Source organism: Pholcus phalangioides, unplaced genomic scaffold (assembly GCF_987345545.1).
Source record: "Pholcus phalangioides strain wild (caught in Gottingen) unplaced genomic scaffold, Ppha-v1.0 ptg000003l_1, whole genome shotgun sequence".
Taxonomy (NCBI): domain Eukaryota; kingdom Metazoa; phylum Arthropoda; class Arachnida; order Araneae; family Pholcidae; genus Pholcus; species Pholcus phalangioides.
In genome coordinates, this window is record NW_028301596.1 from 12,936,395 (window position 1) to 12,955,283 (window position 18,889).

Genomic DNA, 18,889 nt, shown 5'->3' on the forward strand with positions numbered 1-18,889 from the left:
TTGATCGTTTATGATGATTGTTCAGCCGTAGTCTCCTAACATTGCTGGGTTCTGTTTCCTTTCATACTTTTTTCAATGGCAGCAATGCCCTGATGGAATCTCTAACATTGTTCATCACCAGGAAAAATCAGAATCCATTTGAAAGAAAATCGTCGGCATCACTTGTTCGTGCATCACAGTCCAAGTGACAGTCTTTTGTTTTTTCCGAATCAGGTAGACTTTCTTCATGTGGAACAGGTCGAATTTTGGCTGAGAGGATGTTCGGAAAGGATTTTTCCTCCTTTTTAAATATTTCGTGCCGAATAGGTGGTATCACGCAGAAATAGTCTGTTAAATGTTTTGCGAATTCTCCCTAAATCATGGGCACTGCAGATAAAAGCATTGAGAACGACCTTTACTATTAATCCAATTTCGTAAGTTGCTGGCGCACGTGTCGCAAACAATATGCGGTGCCCACGATTTATCTTGGTCTTCGATTCGACACCCATACTAACGGTGATATGCCGTTTCACTCAGCGGCTGATCACTTTGTTTCTGTGACACACTAGAAAGGGTTACCTCACAGCACTTACACATAGCCAGTAGTTGTACGTAGGGTTTTCTCAATGGGAGGGATTTCAACTTTACTTTTTCTTCCCACGATGAGGGGCTGGGGGGGGGGGGTTTCATTTTTTTAACGCAGAAATGCACTATAATCCCAGTCCTGTGGAGGGGGATTCCCCCCCCCCCCGCGCGTAATCCAGTGCACAAAGCAAAAGCTGTCAAGGCAGTTCACATAAACTCGAGGCATTCTTTAAAGCGAGAAAATGAGATCACCAAGCCATTAACAAACGTTTACACACAATGAAAATTTAAATAAAGTCGAAATATATATTCACTTTAGCCGCGAAACATACACACAACACCTGTAACCTCTTCAATATAATACCTTTCTTCTCTCAGCTATTACTCTGGTTGGAGTGGATTTTCCTCTTTCCATTATATTTAGTGCATTAAATTCTCCAAAATCGACACTTGTAAAATCTCTGCCATTTTCGTTTTTAGCGGCTCAAATACATACGAATTGGCTGCTTTTGTTGTTGAATTGTGTAATTTTTAGTTCAGTCTCTTGAACAAAATTAAGCAAAGTTCTCTTTGCACGATGGTTGCTTTTTGTCGGAGACTGACCAAACATTGAGTGATTAAATAATACTTCGTTGAGAGAGACATATTTACACAGGGAAGGGGGGGTGGGGAGGGTTGATAAGAGGGATAAATCCCAGGGCGGAAAATTTGAGGAAAGAGTAAAAAAAAACAGGAATAGATTGGGAAAAGGATGATTAAAAAAAAAAATCCGCTTTTGCCGAAAGATCGAGGGACAGGTCTGTGAGTGACTTAGAGAGTGTGCAAGCATGTGAGTGATCAAACAGTGTGCAAGCACGTGAGTGATCAAACAGTGTGCAAGCACGTGAGTGATCAAACAGTGTGCAAGCATGTGAGATTGAAAAAGTGATCTAGGGCAGTTCTTCTTCCCTTCTGGAGGCCCACGGCTCAATTGATTTTTTTTTGAGTGGAAAGCCCGGTCATATACATACGATTAATGTAAAATAAATGAGAAAAGTGAAAAAAAGTGAATCACTCATGGCCGAGTTTGACTGATTTCAGGGTCTGGCAGTTGAGAAACACTGACCCTGAAAGTGAGAGCCAGGTTAGTGAGTGACCAAAAGAGTGACTTTGAGACGGGAGCGATAGCCGAGGCAGTTGATTTGAGGATGTGTGGTCTTTAGAAAATTAGACTAGAAGGGGTAAACGGTGGAAAAATTTGTATAACCCAGAGGTGGCAAAAACATGAATCCACCTCTGTCCAGAAGTCAAAAAATGATGGATTTTAATAATGCATTATTTTGAAAATAGAATTCAAAATCTCTTTTTGTGTGTTGAAGGGTTGAAAATAATGGATCTTCAAGATCAAATTTTGTGGACAACACTTACGTGATTGAAAGAAAATGGAAGTGTGCAAAAACAACACAAACAACAGCCAATATTCTAGACAATTTTCAATAGTTTGAAGTTTGCAAGCGCCTGTGTTATTGAAGCAGCTATAATTATAGATCTGAAATCGAGCATCTACAGTACTAGAAGCTACCGTGATCAATGGCACAGAAAGTCACTCAGCTTGAAATTCCTTCAAAAATTATTAGAAAATCAACATAATCAATAACGGACACTCCCGTTAACTTTTCTGTGATCCCCGGTCCCGTGGGATAGGGCTTTAATGTATTTCACTCCCCGTTAGCGGACACTATCTATAACGGACAGTAAAATCAGGGAAACTATTTTTTTTACCAAACTCTAATTTATTAATTTTTGGTCATAAATCGAAAATTTATCATATTCAATTAAGATTATGTTTAATCATAAGCTCGTGTTGGTGAATATGATAAATCGTCAATTAACTGAACATAATGACTATGGTCCAGGATGATGAATTCGAATGGCAACGTGTTGATTTTGTTTCTTGATACGTGTGGAGGAAGCCGCACACAACATTACGAGGCTAATCATGTTGTTATGAACGTTTTTATTTTCTTCATACTTATTTTCATTGCAAAAGATGTGCAGCGCACGTATCATGAGCGGGTAAAAATAATTAAATGGTTTAATGAAGTGGAGAAAGGTTATAAATATTTCCATGTTTACCAACTTTATTTGGGAATTATGCATAATCACCGGTTAAAGTGTTACTAAAAAAGTTATACCAAAAAAAAATTTAATAATTAAAAAAAAATAATGATAACCTAAATAAATTTAACTTTCTTCATCGAGATGATTGGTGAGATTATGCACAACCACCGGTGTATCACTTTTACAGTAACATTCATTTTAACAATAAAACGTATAGTGACAAATTGCGACCGAAGAAAAACGTCGTATAAATGTGCAAGTCGTATAAACGAGATTTCACTCTATATTGTACATAAGTATTGTACCTTCCCCGTCAGCGGACAAAATTATTGGTGCCCGTTTGTCGAGAGATTCTATTGCATATTTAATTTTAACTTTTTTCCCCGAATATTAATAATTTTTAGAGTCCTCATGCTACAGAAATAGAGCCTGCTATTTTATGGAATCGAACCACCGACCAACGCAGATGTTCGAGAGGAAATAAAAAAGAACCCCCCGAGAAAACAAACGAGCTTGCGACGAGGATCGATCGGTTTCCCAGAGCCTCGGCTCGCTCCGATCGTCAAGCCGCGGCCCATTCCAGCTCAAGAGATCGGCCGGTAAGGATCGTCCTCTCAATCTCTCTGGCTCGCGACTATCTCCACAGGTTCTTATACCCCCTTCCGGAGTATCTTATAATAAACCAACACATCATCAGCAGCATCAATGGGAAGTTGCAAAAGGACAACTGTTGCAGGGGGAGATGTTGACGTACTTCTCTTTTGACTCGCGTTTCCGTGACGCTGATATGCAAATCAGATATTTATTCTTCCGATTGTGTGTGTGTGGGTGACTATAGCATGATATAATTATAATTATTATTGTCTCTTGTACATTCTTTTCGTTGGGGAAAAGTTTTCCGTGACGATGATTATAAGCGTTGGATCATCGCGTGACGATGAGGAAAACTTTTTCAGGATTTTCGGATTAAAGGAATCAAATTTCGGAAGGTATTGTATGACCTTTTTTATATGAAATTCTTACTATAATGTAGATTCCGGGTTCACACAGTGGAACCTCTTTAGTAAGATCACCTTCCATCTCTCAGAAAACGAGCCCTTCGGAAAAGGTGGCCTTCTGAATAAGTGTAATTTGTAAGGGAAAAATTTTGATCACAAGAAATTAGCTCTATTGGGAAGGTGGCCCCTTCAGAGAGGTTTCACTGTGATTTTCTACACATTAGTGTTCCCAAACTTATTTGATGTCACTGATCCCGCTGTAGTGACAGTAAATTCTTCCCGGACCTTGTGTGGTGAAAGTCAATATCGAACCCCCGTCTCCCCATAAAAATACAAAATATAATTTTTTTTTAACAATTTGCATATCAAAAACACTTAAGTAATAAATTAAAATTTTGCAGCACTAAATGTACCATTCACGCAATGATAGTGAATGAAAATGATCCCACGGACCCCGTATATCAAGTACTCAAATATCTCTTAGGGGTCCGCGGAGCATAAATTGAAAAATACTGTAGTATTGGAATGGTTATGTATCGCTATGTGGAGGGTTCTTAACCTTTAGTGTTCCACGGACCCTTTGTGCCTCTGCGATAAACAAATACAAGCGCAGCGGCCCACAGCAGGCAAATTGCCCAACGAGGTGACTGAAAAAAAGGTGGTCATGAAAAATATGTACGTCAAATGTAACCCAATATAAAAGCATATGCGTACCACGATCGAAAAACTAATTATTAATACCATATAATACACTGCCTTTAAAAAATATTGTTGTCTTATCTAAGCTATTGTATTTATTAACAACTCTATTAGAGAACATAGGGTTTTCTCTAATTCTCTGCGACAGCACAATCTGGAATTTTCCCTTACTAAATAATACTGGTGTCCCCTTGCAGAAGCAGTTGATTGACGGCGCTTTAATAACGCCTGTCCATCTCGACGAAAATTGTAAACACTTCGATCATATCACCCCGACACATGCGTTCTTGAAATGTAAACATACTCAAGAAATCGAGTCTTTCTTCATAGAAACGCCAGTCCCTTTTACACAGTAATATTCAATACATAATAATGTATAAACAATAAGTTAATTGTTTTCTCATGGAAGTTCGGTTGAAAAAGGCTCCACTGTATATACACATGTATATTGTATTTTGATGCATTCTTTTAATAGTATATGAAGTACTATTTTACGATTTTGTAGCCAGATAATTAATGCTTTTATTAGTCTCGAAATCCGGATTTTGATCGTGTATGGATGACTTTACCGGAAAGCTTTCTGGCCAAAGAGGCGTTGTCTAGAAGAATTTCAACCTATAAACGTTTCGTCCATTTCTGCGGCAGGTATCTTCAGTGTAATCGTTATTTTCTCGACTGTATGGTGATAACTGAGGGTTGGGAAGTCAGTCATGGCAATCTGAGGGTACTCATTTGCCTTTGGACGATCGAATATTCTTGAAAATGTCTACCGCAGATGCGCGACAAAACGTTTAAAAGTTACAATTTAACTTTAACCACAGATCTTTAAAATTTTCTCATTGCTAATAGCTGGATTTTTCTCTGAAAGTCTTGGATGATTCGCTCGGAAGGAGTCGGTAGCCAATGGGAGCACTTGGAAAAGAATGTTTAGGTATTTTGATAGTCGACTTTGTCTCGGAAACTTTCTGGATCCAATGGCTTCTTGGTTCAAACCGAAGCGGTGATATTCGTCCGTAGCTTTTCTCATCGACTGGATACTTAAGTTCCGGTCTATACACTATTTATAGACGAAAATGACCGTTGGTGATAAAGTGATAAAAGCCGCAGGAAACCAACTTTAAAAGGCCAATTGTGCAACAATGGAGGGTGGTTAATCTACCATATGGCAAGGATCTTCAACAAATATGCCGCGGGCCAAATTTGGCCCTCGGAGGTTTTTGTCGTGGCTTTCCAATCATTTTCAGAAAATGGTTGAAAGCATTGAAAAATGACTAGTTCTACAATTAATTAATTAATTTATTTATTTATTTGTACAATAATATTGGCCTAGGCCTAAACCTGAGAATGCGGTTGATGGTGACAGAAAAAAGTTTTACATTTTTCGAAAATATAAATAGCGTGGGTGAATCAACGAGACAGTAGAGGGGAGTAAGTTCCAGTTAGTTATGGTAATGTGGAAATAAGCTAAATTTAAAGCAGTCGGTCGAAGCGGAGATAGGGTTTATCTTAAGTAGATGATCAAGTCTGCTAGAGATGTATGTTGTCGAGTATCGAAATTTAAATGTCCATGGAGAATTTTGAAAAGCATGGTTAATCGAGAAAAAAGACGGGGAGTACTTTTAGAAGGAGAAGATATTGAGTTCGCGTTCAAGTTCGGAGACAGACACAAAGGAGGACCAACTGTCTTAGATAAAGCAGGCGGATTTATTTTGTATTGATTCCAGCTTCTCGATATTGCTAGCAGTGTAGGGGGTCCCAAATTTCGGAGGCCTAGGAGAGGACTGGAAAAATATAGGTTTGATAACATAGGATTCTAACATCGTGAGTAGAGTGTTTGAGGTTGCGGCGAAGGAAAAAGAGTTTATTGAGACATTTTTGAAGGAATTGTGGAAGCAATGAAAGAAATAATTTCCAGAATTGACAAAAATTCAAAAATTACTGAAATAAATAATTTTAGAATTTTTCAAACTAATAATTTAGGAACTAAAAAAAATAACTTATAAATAAATGAGAGAAACAATTTCGTAATTTCTGATAGAATTTATTTCACAATCAATAAAAGGATAAATTGCATAATTACTGAAAAAAGAATGATTTCAAGATAATGTTGAGAAGGAAAATAATTTCTGAATTACCGAAATATAAATAATTAAAGAACCGTTTAAGTGATTTCACATTAACATTAATCTCAGAATTAATTATTTTAATCAGTAATTAATCAAAAAAGTTTTAAAAATTAGTGAGGAAAAACTATTTCGGAACTAATCAAAATTGATAATTAATAAAAGAAATAATTTCAGAATAAAGAAAAGTCTGAAATTATTTTTCTCCCTGTTTAACTCGGCACCTCATTGGCCGCCTTATACATGGTGGGCAAAAGTAGAAACTTTAAAAATTCATAAAAACCAGTAAAATAACCGAAATAAAAAACGGTTTGCAGGGTTAGCATCGCTAGGTCACGGGATTTTTTTTGACAGGAAAAAAAAAACTCAAAAACAGCCAATAGCTGGCGCTGACGTACACAAGTCAAAAAAAAGATACACAAATTGCGAACAGAATGCCTCCAAATCGTTTATTACAGCAGCATGTGTTCCTCATCACCACCACCACCACCACAGGGGCTAACACATTGCAGGCGAGTCACAAATCCAGCAACTGCAGAGTACAGCAGGTCGACATACACGGTTTACAACGGTGAACTAGTTGTGGATTAGAAGGGCAAGTTCTTATAACCCTCTCATTTACATATTTATACTGAAGTCACTCATACCAGCGCCACCTATCGCTGTTTTTTGAGTTTTTTCCCCCGTCTTAAAAAAGTACCGGGTACAATTGTAAAATTTGTTTAATAAGAGTTCATTATGTCGGGGCCCAACTATTTTCATCACACATACTAGACTCATTTCCCTTGACCTAGCGATGCTAACCCTGCAAACCTTTTTAATTTCGGTAATTTTTCCGGTTTTTATGAATTTCTAAAGTTTCTGTGGACCTTTTGCCCACCCTGTTAAAGATGTCACTAAATTACATGAGTTTGGTGGCCTGCGGGCTTCACGGGAAGTTTCAATTTGGTCCGCGTATCTGAAAAATAGAAGATCCTTGCTCTATGTGGTCTCGTGCATATTTGAATATACATGGCAAACACGGGGAAAAAACCATTATACCAATTTCTTTTCTCAATTTTTTTGTTATTTTAGAACGTACATCTTTTAGTGTGATTTCAATACAAAATACGGCTGTATAGCTACAATAATTTGAATAATAATAATACCCGTACAGGGTTGATCTCTTTTCGGTCTCATTTTTAGAGCGATACTCAAAAAATGAGCCTACCGAATATACAGGGTGATAAGCAGTACAGTTCCCGTACACCGAGTGATTTTTCCTCAAAAAGTGCTTATATCCGATTACAGCTAAATTCTTAGGATGTCTTAATGAGACCATGGGAGAGAGATTTACGAAATTAAAAAAAAGAAGTTAATTTTCGACCACCAGGACGAAAAATGGAGCTTTTTTTTATTGAATTTTCTTCTTTCTCATGGGTCATACAGCGTTTTCGATGGAATACGTCTATCAGAACGGGCACTATATAGGTCTGAGTAGTGTCAGTATACTGACGGGTGCTACATAACACTGATGAGTGGTGTCAGTATACACCACTCATCAGTGATTATACACAGTAACTGGGTTTGTGTCATTTACCGAACATACAAATAATATGTTCTACTCTCATGTAATCACTGTTTGTTGATGATCATGCTATTAATGATGACGATGATGAAACTTTCGATCGTCTTGAGGAAAATATCGAAAATTACGTTTTTTTTTTTCGTTGCTGTCCAAATAAGGAATTTGTTTTCGTGGTATTTAATTGCCTTCCAAAAAAGTTCCAGGTGCGCTTGAAGAGCCAAGTTTTTTGTTGCTGCTTATCCATCACGGGGAAATAATTAAACCAGGGAGAAGAAAAATGCCTTTTATATCATTAAAACCTGTTAATTATTCCACAAGAATCTCCAAGTATTAATTAAAAAATTTGCGTGGGATTCAAAGGTTGGTATAAATCACATTCATTCTCTATAATGTAAATTACACATTACAATAGTGCTTGAATGACCGTTTCGACTTACGATTTAGAATAATTTCTGGTTCCTGTTTGCTGAGGTTCGTAATTGAATTCAATTGAAGACTCTATACTGGATAGTGTTCAGGGGAGGGGGGTTCTTAATATGGTATTACCTATGTTCATATCTACTATACAGGGTGGTCATGAGATAACTTTGCCGTTATACGGGTTGTTAGCGGCCGCTAAAGTTAACAAATGCAAATCGAGATATAGGGTGGCCGTTTCACGGAGTATGAGCTAAAGAATGAAGAGAAAAACAAAAACTTAGCTCCCACAGTTACGGTAAAAGGCACGAAATTTTTCGAAAAATTCAAATGGCAACATTCACTTTTATGCATTGCAAAGTGATCGTACCTTGTAACATGACAAATGCCGGGCGATAGACGCAGGCAAAGAAACACGTGGAAACAACCAGTTGCCGCCGTAAGTCCCCCCACCGAGGGGTTAGTGCACCAACTCCTTGATGAGATCTTCTCTCTTTGTCTCCATCCTGTGCCGGCGTTTATGATGCTACAGGAACAGTTCCAGCACCATTCACGGTTTTTCCCGGCGCCGATCAATTAGGAAAGCATAAAAATGAGTGTTGCCATTTGAATTGTTGAAAAATTTGTCGCTGCGACTGTAACCGCTAGAGCTAGGGTTTAATTTTTCCCCTTCGTTCTCGTCGGCATACTTTGAAGCATTTATATCTTGAATTTCATTTGCATTCGTTGATTTTTGTGGACGCTACGGGCTCGTATATCGGCAAATTTATCTTATGACCACCCTGTGCATTCCTATAGGACAGTGGTCGGCAAACCACGGCTCGCGAGCCACATGCGGCTCATTGGTTCCTTGAGTGTGGCTCTTCCACAAAATACCACTTGCGGGAGCACAAAAATTCCAGATTTTGTAAATTCATGTTTAGACACGCATTTCGGCAAATTTGTTCTCGCTCCCTTCCCCTCTCCTCCCAAGGGAGTCATCTTTTTCGGGTTTTTGCCGAAAAAGGGGTGAAATGCTGACGCTGTTGTCACGTGACACTTCCGCGACCAATCATGTGGGTCAAAACTGGGAAGTTCCAGAAAAAGTTGTCAAAAACGAGGCTTTTCTCCCTAAGTTAGCAAGCAAAAGATGAAGCAAAAGACGAGTCTCCTCTCAGAATTTGGGGGGGGGGGGAACAAGCAATGTTTTCCATACTAAGGAACATCAACAACCTCTACTCTGCCAGATCATAGAAGACGATGCTCCTGGGCCACCACCCCTCATGACGGCTCTCCAGAGGCCTCCTCTCTCCATCCAACATCGGTCAACAATGCTAGGAGCCATCCACCAGGGGTGACCAGCTTAGGAGTACCTTAATTAAGTTAATAAAAACGTAAGTTAATAAAAACCTATATAGTTTAAGTTTGAAAAATTTGGCTCTCAAAAGAAATTTCAATCGTTGCACTGTTGATATTTGGCTCTGTTGACTAATGAATTTGCCGACCTATAGGACAATTCTCAGTACGTATAAAAATGTCATCTGATCGTACATTCACGCTTATTCCATGAATGTTCTATTGAAACGTTGCTCAATCTATAGTACGTGGACGGGAGATGGTTCCACAGGGAGACTTGATAAAATTATTTACCCGTTGTAATTGATATTAGTAATATCCATATGATATATAGATAGAACCGCTCACAACCCCGGACTGATGCAAAGCACCTTACTTCCGTTACCTCAAAAGATTCAGAGTTGTGTCGGAAAAGTTAGCAAAGATTTACAGTGGTGGCTCCCCTTGCCCCGTGCTCGCAAGTTTCGAATCTCTCGCGTCGTTCTCCCCATGAAGACAGCCATCAACTCGATGCAACGTACAAGACATTTGACTGAAATTGACAGCTGAACCAATTGATTAGGGAGAAAAATTGCGCCAGTGGCATATAAGCGCCGGAGACAGCAGTCAGGGATTTCGAAAGAAGCGTGGAAAAGACTTGTGGGCAAGAAAGAAGAAGCAGCTGGCATGTTGAAGTGGGAGAGATTTGAGAATGGTAGTAATATCCATAACGGTTCAAATAAAATTATACCTTCAAACTTTAGGTTCCTATACATCATCGAGAAAAATTCAGGAAAATAGCGATCCTAAATACGGGATATCCCTATATTTTGCAAAAAAATTGCAATTCATCGCTTTAAATGAATTTTGCTAATTACTACTAAAACTGCTAAAGGAGGTGGAAATAAAAAGCTGCTACAAATCGCAGTTAACAAAAATGTATTTCATGAAAAAAATATTTAAATTTTGTGGTGACCATATTTCATTGGGAAAAATAAAATTCGGTTAACGTGTGTGAGGTTTTAAATTATAACCCGCAAAATATACGGGACATTGACAATTGCCATCAAGAACATTGAAAAACCATAAACTTGACAAATATGGGAGATGAATATTATTTATAACTTTTTCCATAATTCTCGTAATATAATTTATACAATCAAACCCCGTTTTAACGAATACCGTTGTAGTGATAAAAATTTTGGTTTAATGAACACTTTTTTCACCCCCCAGATAAGTTTACATGGGAACAATGCAAAAACATGGAATTCGTTTAAAATGAAATTTCGTTATAACGAATTGATTTCTCCTGTCTTTTGGAGTTCCTTATAACGGGATTCGACTGTATTGTGAAAACGCCGAGTATTCGCGACTTCAGCAAATATTACAAATTCAAATAAATATCGTTGAGAAAACGGGACAAATGTGTAGAAAAGATCGAAACGACGAAAATTACAGGAATGTCCCGTAATACGGGACACAAGTTGTCCATCAAATTGTTTTGATGTACTATCCATAAATCAGTTCTATGTGATTTGAAGTCGTTTCCACCGTGTTCCCAGTTTCGTTTGATTTTGACGCTATATAAGTCTTTATGTGATGCAGAAATAGAGTTACAAGTCGTCAAACGAGATCAATTCGAATAATCAATCACTAAACAAATTTCAAGATCTCTTTATCTAACACGCCTATAAAAGAAAGCGGACTCGTCGTACATCTTTGAGCAAATGTTTGCCGCTCGAAGTGATGTCTCAGAAATCGTTGAAAAATCAGGATAGGGAGCGGCGATTGGCTGTAGTGATAATGTCACACGTTTGTTCAAAGATAGTGGATATGATATTTGCAGGAGCTCTAAGCAGTCGATATAACTAATTACTGTTCCCTATTTTGTTCCTCCCATCGATTTCCAAGACATCACTTAGCTTCAAAATCTTTGAGCGTAAAATCTGCTCAAAGATGGATGACACACAAGTCCGCTCTCCTTCATTATAGGCGTCCTAACTTTGAAATAGTTGTCCTCTGTCACGTGACGTGGCGTATCTAAGTCTATTCTTGTTCTTGGAGAGTTATCACATAGGCCGCGATTTCACAATGAAAGTTTTAGAAAAGTTCTTTCATAAAACTTCAAAAATGCAATCAATAAGCACATCAGTTACGTTCCAGCGAATGTAACCAATAGGCTAATTGGTTGTTTTTTCAGGTTCTGTAAAATGTCTTTCATCAAATTTTTATGGTGTAATCCTGTCTATAGGCGCACGAAATAAACAAGATGATGTCTGGAAATAAACAAGAAACTGCAGGTCTTTTAGGGAGACCACTAGATAGAACAGAAACGGCCACCGTTTTGAATAGGCAATACAAGTTGGCGGATGCGTTCGTTCTTAACGTTTTGAATGGGACTGTCCTGTTTTTGTGCGGTTTCATTTTTTTTTCCTTGGAGTGATTTTGATTTAATTGCAGAAAAGACGGAAATTTTAAATTGCCGTTGTGCAATAAGTGGTGACTATTTGAGCTCATCAGTGATTTCTGTCCCAACTAACTATAGTAAGTTGCAGGCCTGGACAAATATATTGCCCGATATACCCGAGCATGTAAACATTTTCACTAGGCAGGTATTTTATTTAACTACTTGCCCGACGATAGAATAATACATGCCCGAATCAAAATTTTATACGCTAACTAGGGCATGTAAATTTTTCAAGGTTTGTTCCAGCCCTGGTAAGTTATATCTGGGTTAGATGTGGCATACATTTAGGTTAGAATTTAAAAGCATTTTTGAAAGTTAGATGGATGAGAAATGTGTGATTCCATTCCAATAAAAACAATTATTCTGTAAGAATGAGATTGATAAGGAATGTTTTGATGCCAAAAAAAAGAGCTAAAATAGATATTATATTATACAAAAATCGAAATAGATAAGAAATGCTTCAATTCCCACAAAAAGGATTATTCTCTAAGATTCAACCTAGTTAGATAAAACTAGGTTAGGTAAAAGATGTTTAAATTCGTTTGAGAAGAGGTGAGAGGCTGGATAAAAAATGCTTAGACTCCTATTAAAGGTTATGCCAAACCTAGGCTAGATAAGAAATGTTTAGTTTACATTCGAGCGAATGTAACCAATAGGCTTACTGGGAGTTTTTTTTTCAAGTTTTGTAAAAGATCTATTATCAAACTTTTATATTGTAATCCCAACCTAAGAATCGAGTTAGATAAGTACTCACGTCTTTTCTAGAATTTTTCTCTGTCAATCAAAAGCAGTTTCATGAACTTAAATAGCCATTTGGCTATATTTTGTCTCATTAGCCAAATTGTCACAATTAATAAAAAGCCAGCGAGAACCCTGTACTTAACCGAGATCATTCAAATAACAATTTAGAAAGGAAAAAAGATGAAATTATGGTCTTATTGTTTGGGACTTCAAAGGGCGTATTCATTGTAGAGCCATTTAACAGAACCAACTCAAGCGCCGGAAGAACCTACAGAAAGCATCAACTAACAGGATATAAAAGAAGACGGGAGGTGATTATCTCGGAGAGAAATATCACACTTTGGACAAGTAATCAGCGGTTCCATCTAATTCTAGAATACCGACTTGTTTGGTGTTTTTATTTTTTGCGAATGAGCGTGAGGTGCTCGTTTCGTTGCTCGAAGCGTTCATCTTCTTTATTAATAGGGTTAGGAGAAATATGTTCGAGCTGCTGCTGATAAGTTACGCCGCTGACATTTATGGAGGACCAACTCGCACTGGCGTAACATCGATTTCACGGGTATTTTATTTTAGCTTATGGCTTGGTTTTCCCTACGCTACTGACATGAATTTTTTTTTAGCGTTGGTTACACTAAAGATGTTATTGTTTTCTAACTATCGCTATAGATACATACGTTCAATCTCGACGGCGGTAAAATACACTGAAACGCCATGGAATTGGAGATAGGCAACGGTATGCAAAAATCTCCTCAGCGCAATTGTGGGAGCTGATGAACACATAGCCGATAGTGTGGTTGTGGTGAAATGAATCTTTCTGGTTAGTATAAAGAGTTAAGTTCATGATTTGGATGAGTCTGAGCACATGCAAATACTAGGGGCACGACACATGGGCAATTATCCGGAATCGTTTGAGAACTTGACTTTGGCAGAGACGACAGAATAGCAAGAATGCAGGTGACGGGGAAAAGTATGAGTAACCAAAGTTAACTGCAAAAGACAAAGGTTTGTCGTAGTTAGATACTGCTAAGACCCTAAATTCCTCTTTTCCTGCCACTCCATCATCGATACATTCCGTGTTATAATCGTAATCGTGTCAATCATCTCATCACTATCTCATCACATATTTCTTCGGTGGTCGTCGTCATCATCATCATCATCACCACCACCACCGCCACCCGTCGGTCTTCTACCTGACCACGTGCTTTTGCCCTGGCGAGCGGTCTGCTCTATATCAGACTATTTTTTTTACTGAGGAAGGAACTATATAGGTCTCGAAACTTTCCAAAAGGTCAGGTCTTTTGTGTTTAAATTTTTTTTATTTTGAGTCATTTTCGTTGGATTTTACATCTTCTTCGGCTGAGGTGCCTGTCTGTAAGAAGAACGGATTCATCGCCCGACTTTGAGTAGAGAAAACATTTACCGGTTCAAGTGATGTCTCGGAAATCGTTGAAGAAAACGGGATAGGAAACAGTGATTTTGCCTATAGCGTATACGCTGATGCTTTTGCTCAAAAAATAATGGAAGAGTCAGCCTGATATTTCAAGAAGCTCGAAGCCCTACATACGGCTATGTAAGACATGAGCTTATATAACCACCCAACGAGAGCGGTAGCCCGGTCGATAAGATGCTCGCCTGAAGTACCAAAGGATGTTTAGAGGTGTCGCGAGTTCGATACCCGGTTCGTCCTTATCAGAAAACTTTCCTGACACAGGGGTGCAACAAAAAACGGCGACTTGACCTCAGCAAAAAATTGCTACCGCAGAGAATCCCCCATCGAGGGGTTAGTGCACCAACCTCTCGATGAGTATAAAAAATAAGCCTGCCGTTCGAAATCGGCAATAAATTGTAGGTCCCGGTCTAATTAGCCCTCGTGTGCAGAAAATGACCGTGGTGCGACAAAAATGATCAAACCACCCAACTGAAAGTGGTGAGTCCATCTGACACTCAATACATGAAACCTTCAACATACCTTCAACATCGTGTAATCTTCGGGAGAGAGAGCAGGGAGAGTCTAGGCAACGATAAGTGTAGATTCACATCTACGGACACTCATCGTGTCGTGTCAGACACAACAAATATTCTTCGACATTAAAATGTCTACCTGCGCAGTCACGATACAATAGATATGAATACGTTCATTATAGTTTCATATTAAAGAATGTTTGCCGTGTCTGACACGACACGGTTGAGTGTCTGTAGATGTGAATCCACCCTAAAGGATAAATCTATCCATCTTCGAGGTTGAAAACATGTTTGCTGCTTCACGTAGAGGAAATCGCTGAAAATAAAAATGTGGAATGGGGTCAAGCGATAACACTGATGTCAGCCTTTTTCCTCAGAGGGCGATTGAGTCACCCTGGTATTTCAAGGATCTCTGACGAGTGTGTCATTGCTTGATCCATGTCATCGAGCTCAACACAGTGAACAACAACAATATTAGTTATACCAACAACAATCAATGCTTCCCGGTAAGTACAGCTGCTCTCTGATCCATTTATATCTGCCCTGGATTTTAATGGACATTGAGTGCACCAGCAGGACAATTATTCCTCTTCGAATCGTTTTGAGCACATTTCGAACACTACTAAACCACTCGTGCACATCGTCCATATTCCTCTGCGGATCCTCTAACGGATCGGTACATGCGGGAATGTGCGTACGTGTAGCGAAACCTGACGTGAAGTTTTTTTCTGTGTAATGCGTGTTATGTGTAGTGTTGCCATCTGCCACCAGTTTTTCTAACTATGAGTCGAGTCAATATCGTTGTAGCCCTATTGCTCTCTGTAGTGAGACTTTTTAATGGGGAGATCGGCTCGCATTTATGCCTCGAAGTTGGGAACCAACTTCAGCCGACCACCACTGCGGCAACGGTGGGGTTCGAACCCGGATCCTCACGATGCGAGTCCGTCACTATGACCACTCGACCACCACAGCGGCACATTTCGAACACTGTGGAGAAAAAAGTAAGACTACACCCACGTTGCTTACCGTACGTGAATTACGAATGTCCACAGCTGATGTTCGGCAAACCATCACCAGCACATTCCTTGAAGTGGCTCCAGTCGTTACTAAGTAGCTACCTCTATTCAGTTATTTCTTCTCTTACTCCAAGAAAAACATCCAAGAAATATTTTTCTCCCCACTAATTTAAATTCCTCAAATTTCGCGAATGTAACTCTTCACTAATTAATTTTTTAATATAATTTTTTTACGTGTTTCTCAAAATTACATCCTCGTTTTGAATTGAAATTAATTATTCCACCAGCGAAGATAAGCAGGAGGGAATTAAATACGTGGCGATAAAAATAACGTCTTTAGGGTATACATACATGAATATATATATATATATATATATATATATATCAGCATCTGGCAACAGGATCATTTTCTCAGAGATTCTCCGAGAGGTTGATATTACGATATCTTTCCAAGATGGTGTGGCGGGAAATTTTTTTTTTTCTTTTAAAATAAAAGTTGATGAAGGCAAAGGAAACGACGCCATATTTGACCGTTAATAAACGAAAACTTCGGAGGAAGAGGAGAGCGAGAGAAAATTGCAGCATTCTCTCTACAGGAAAGGTTTAAAACATATCTTTACCGAATGATTGGAGAGTCATCATCTAATCTAGTGGAAGACGATCTCTCAAGTGGAATGAACGAATGAGAGAGAGAGAGAGATAGAGAGCGAGGCTGATCTCTAAACGCTGCTCAAGAAACTGATGACTCTCGTAAAATGCCAGCGTGGGGGGGATTTATTTCTACAACAAAATTGTACCCTGGTGGTCTCGTTTCAATTAAATTAAAAGACTTTTCTTACCGCTCTACAAATCGCATCCACACGACAACTACCCAGAGACCAGTTTGATTGATGATACGCGGTCCGGGACAATAATTCAAATTTTCAACCGTAAAAGTCACGTTGTTGATCCACGGGCGGGAAAAACTGATGAAAATCCCTCTCTTAGATTCTCTAAAAGATTCTCTTAAACAACATCATCATTATAACCGCTGCTGTCAACGGAGACGTGATTTTTCGAGACAGCAGGCCATTCATCAGAGAGCCGTCGTTCCAGCTGAATAGCATAACCCAATCGGTTAGGCGTTACAATTTGTTACCGTTTGAAAGATATGTTTCATTCTGTGATATATCCCATACTATAGTCGATTCAGGAATCTTCTCCCCTTCTAGAAGATCAATCGGCTTCCCAAATCGCAGAGGTTGCTCAAGATACCGATCGATACAATTGTGGAACACCGATGAAAAGGATTGTTGAAGCGGGAACTATGAGGAAGGAACCTTAGAAGCAAAATAATAATGCCTCAAGGCAGAAAGTTGAGGAAGGCGCTGCCGAATGGAATGGGAACTGAAACTAAAATATGAAGAAAGAAAATTTTCGAATGCAGGATAGATAAGAAATGTTTAGATTCGTACTAGAAGATTTACGCTCAACTTGAGCTGGATAAGATAGCTGAGATTTGTTTTATTTATGCTCAACGGCTAGATATGTTTGAATTGGTATTGAAAGAAATGTTCGAAATTGGGATAGATAAGGAATGTTTAAATTCCTATAAAAAGAGTTATTTACTAAGAATCTAGGTAGATAAGAAATGTGATAAAAATCTAAATGTTAACAAATTATTCATTTTGAGAAAAATATGCTCAACTTGGGCTGGATAAGAAATTTGTAGATCGCTTCAGAGGAGTTAAGCTTAGAACAGATAATAAATGTTTTGAATAGTTTTAAAAGACGTATGATAAACTTTTCGGCTAGGTAAGAGATGTTTAGGTTCGTTCTGGAACACTTTTGCTCAACTTGGGCTGGAAAAACGAATAAAAACCTAAGATTCTCTCAAAAAAACATCATCATTATTACCACTGCTGTCAATGAAGACGTGATTTTTCGAGATAGCAGACTATTCGCGAGGGGGGGGGGATCCGTTGTTCTAGCTAAACAACATAATCCAATCTGTTGTGCTTGACAATTTGTTATTTTTTGAAAGATATATATATTTCTCTGTGATACATCCCATTGAGTCTCACACTATCGTCGATTCAGGAATCTTCCACTTCCAGAAGATGAATCGGCTCCCGCCAATCCTGCAGGTTGATCAAGATTCTGACCGATACAATTGTGGAACACCAATGAAGAGGATTGGTGAGGTAGAAAATACGATGAAACAACAAACCTTAGAAACAAAACAAAAATGCCTCAGCGCAGAAAAATGAGGAAGGTGGCCAATATCATGGGAAACCGAAACTAAAGTAAGGAGCAAGAGATGTTCGAATGTTGGATAGATAAGATATGTTCAGTTTTTTCTTCTAAGGCTTTTAAGTTCAACTTAGACTAGATAAGATATGCTTGGATTCGTATTAAAAGGTATGTTCGAAACTGGATGGATAAGAAATGGTTGGATTCCTACAAAAATAATTGTTCTCTAAAGATCGAAATATAGGGGAGAGATGTCTAGATTAGTTTCAGAAGAATTAAAATCGGAATTGATAAGAAATGTTTAGATTCGTTTCAGATGAATTAAGATTGGAATCTATAAAAAAATGTTTGGACACGATTTAAAACGCTTATTTTTGATTTGGCTTGATAAGACATGTTTAGACCAGTGGTTCCCAACCAGGGGTAAGGGAGAGCATTTTTGGGAGTGCGACACCGGGAAAAATATTACAAAATGTTGACTGATTCAGGAAAATGAAAATGATGATAAAAATTTCAATTTCTAAAAATATATGAATCATACTAATATTTTGATGCTTCATCTTCTGACTTTCTCGCAGAAATGTATCATACAAATTTTTGCATTGTAAAAGTTTTTTTTGATTGGCGGTCGTACTTGTTTTCCATTTCGGTTGAGGAAAAAAATACCATCATTTACCCAAACTACACTC

General features: G+C 38.3%; 1 protein-coding gene across 2 annotated transcripts in view; it reads left to right on the top strand.

Moving 5' to 3' along the window:
* Positions 1 to 3,262: 3,262 nt before the first annotated feature.
* LOC149088113 (uncharacterized) overlaps positions 3,263 to 18,889 on the top strand; it is a 156,602-nt gene continuing 140,975 nt past the window's right edge. For both annotated transcript variants that reach the window (XM_089244535.1, XM_089244569.1), the window contains exon 1: positions 3,263 to 3,653. The gene's annotated coding sequence lies outside the window, so the exon portion shown is untranslated. The remainder of the gene's footprint in view (positions 3,654 to 18,889) is intronic.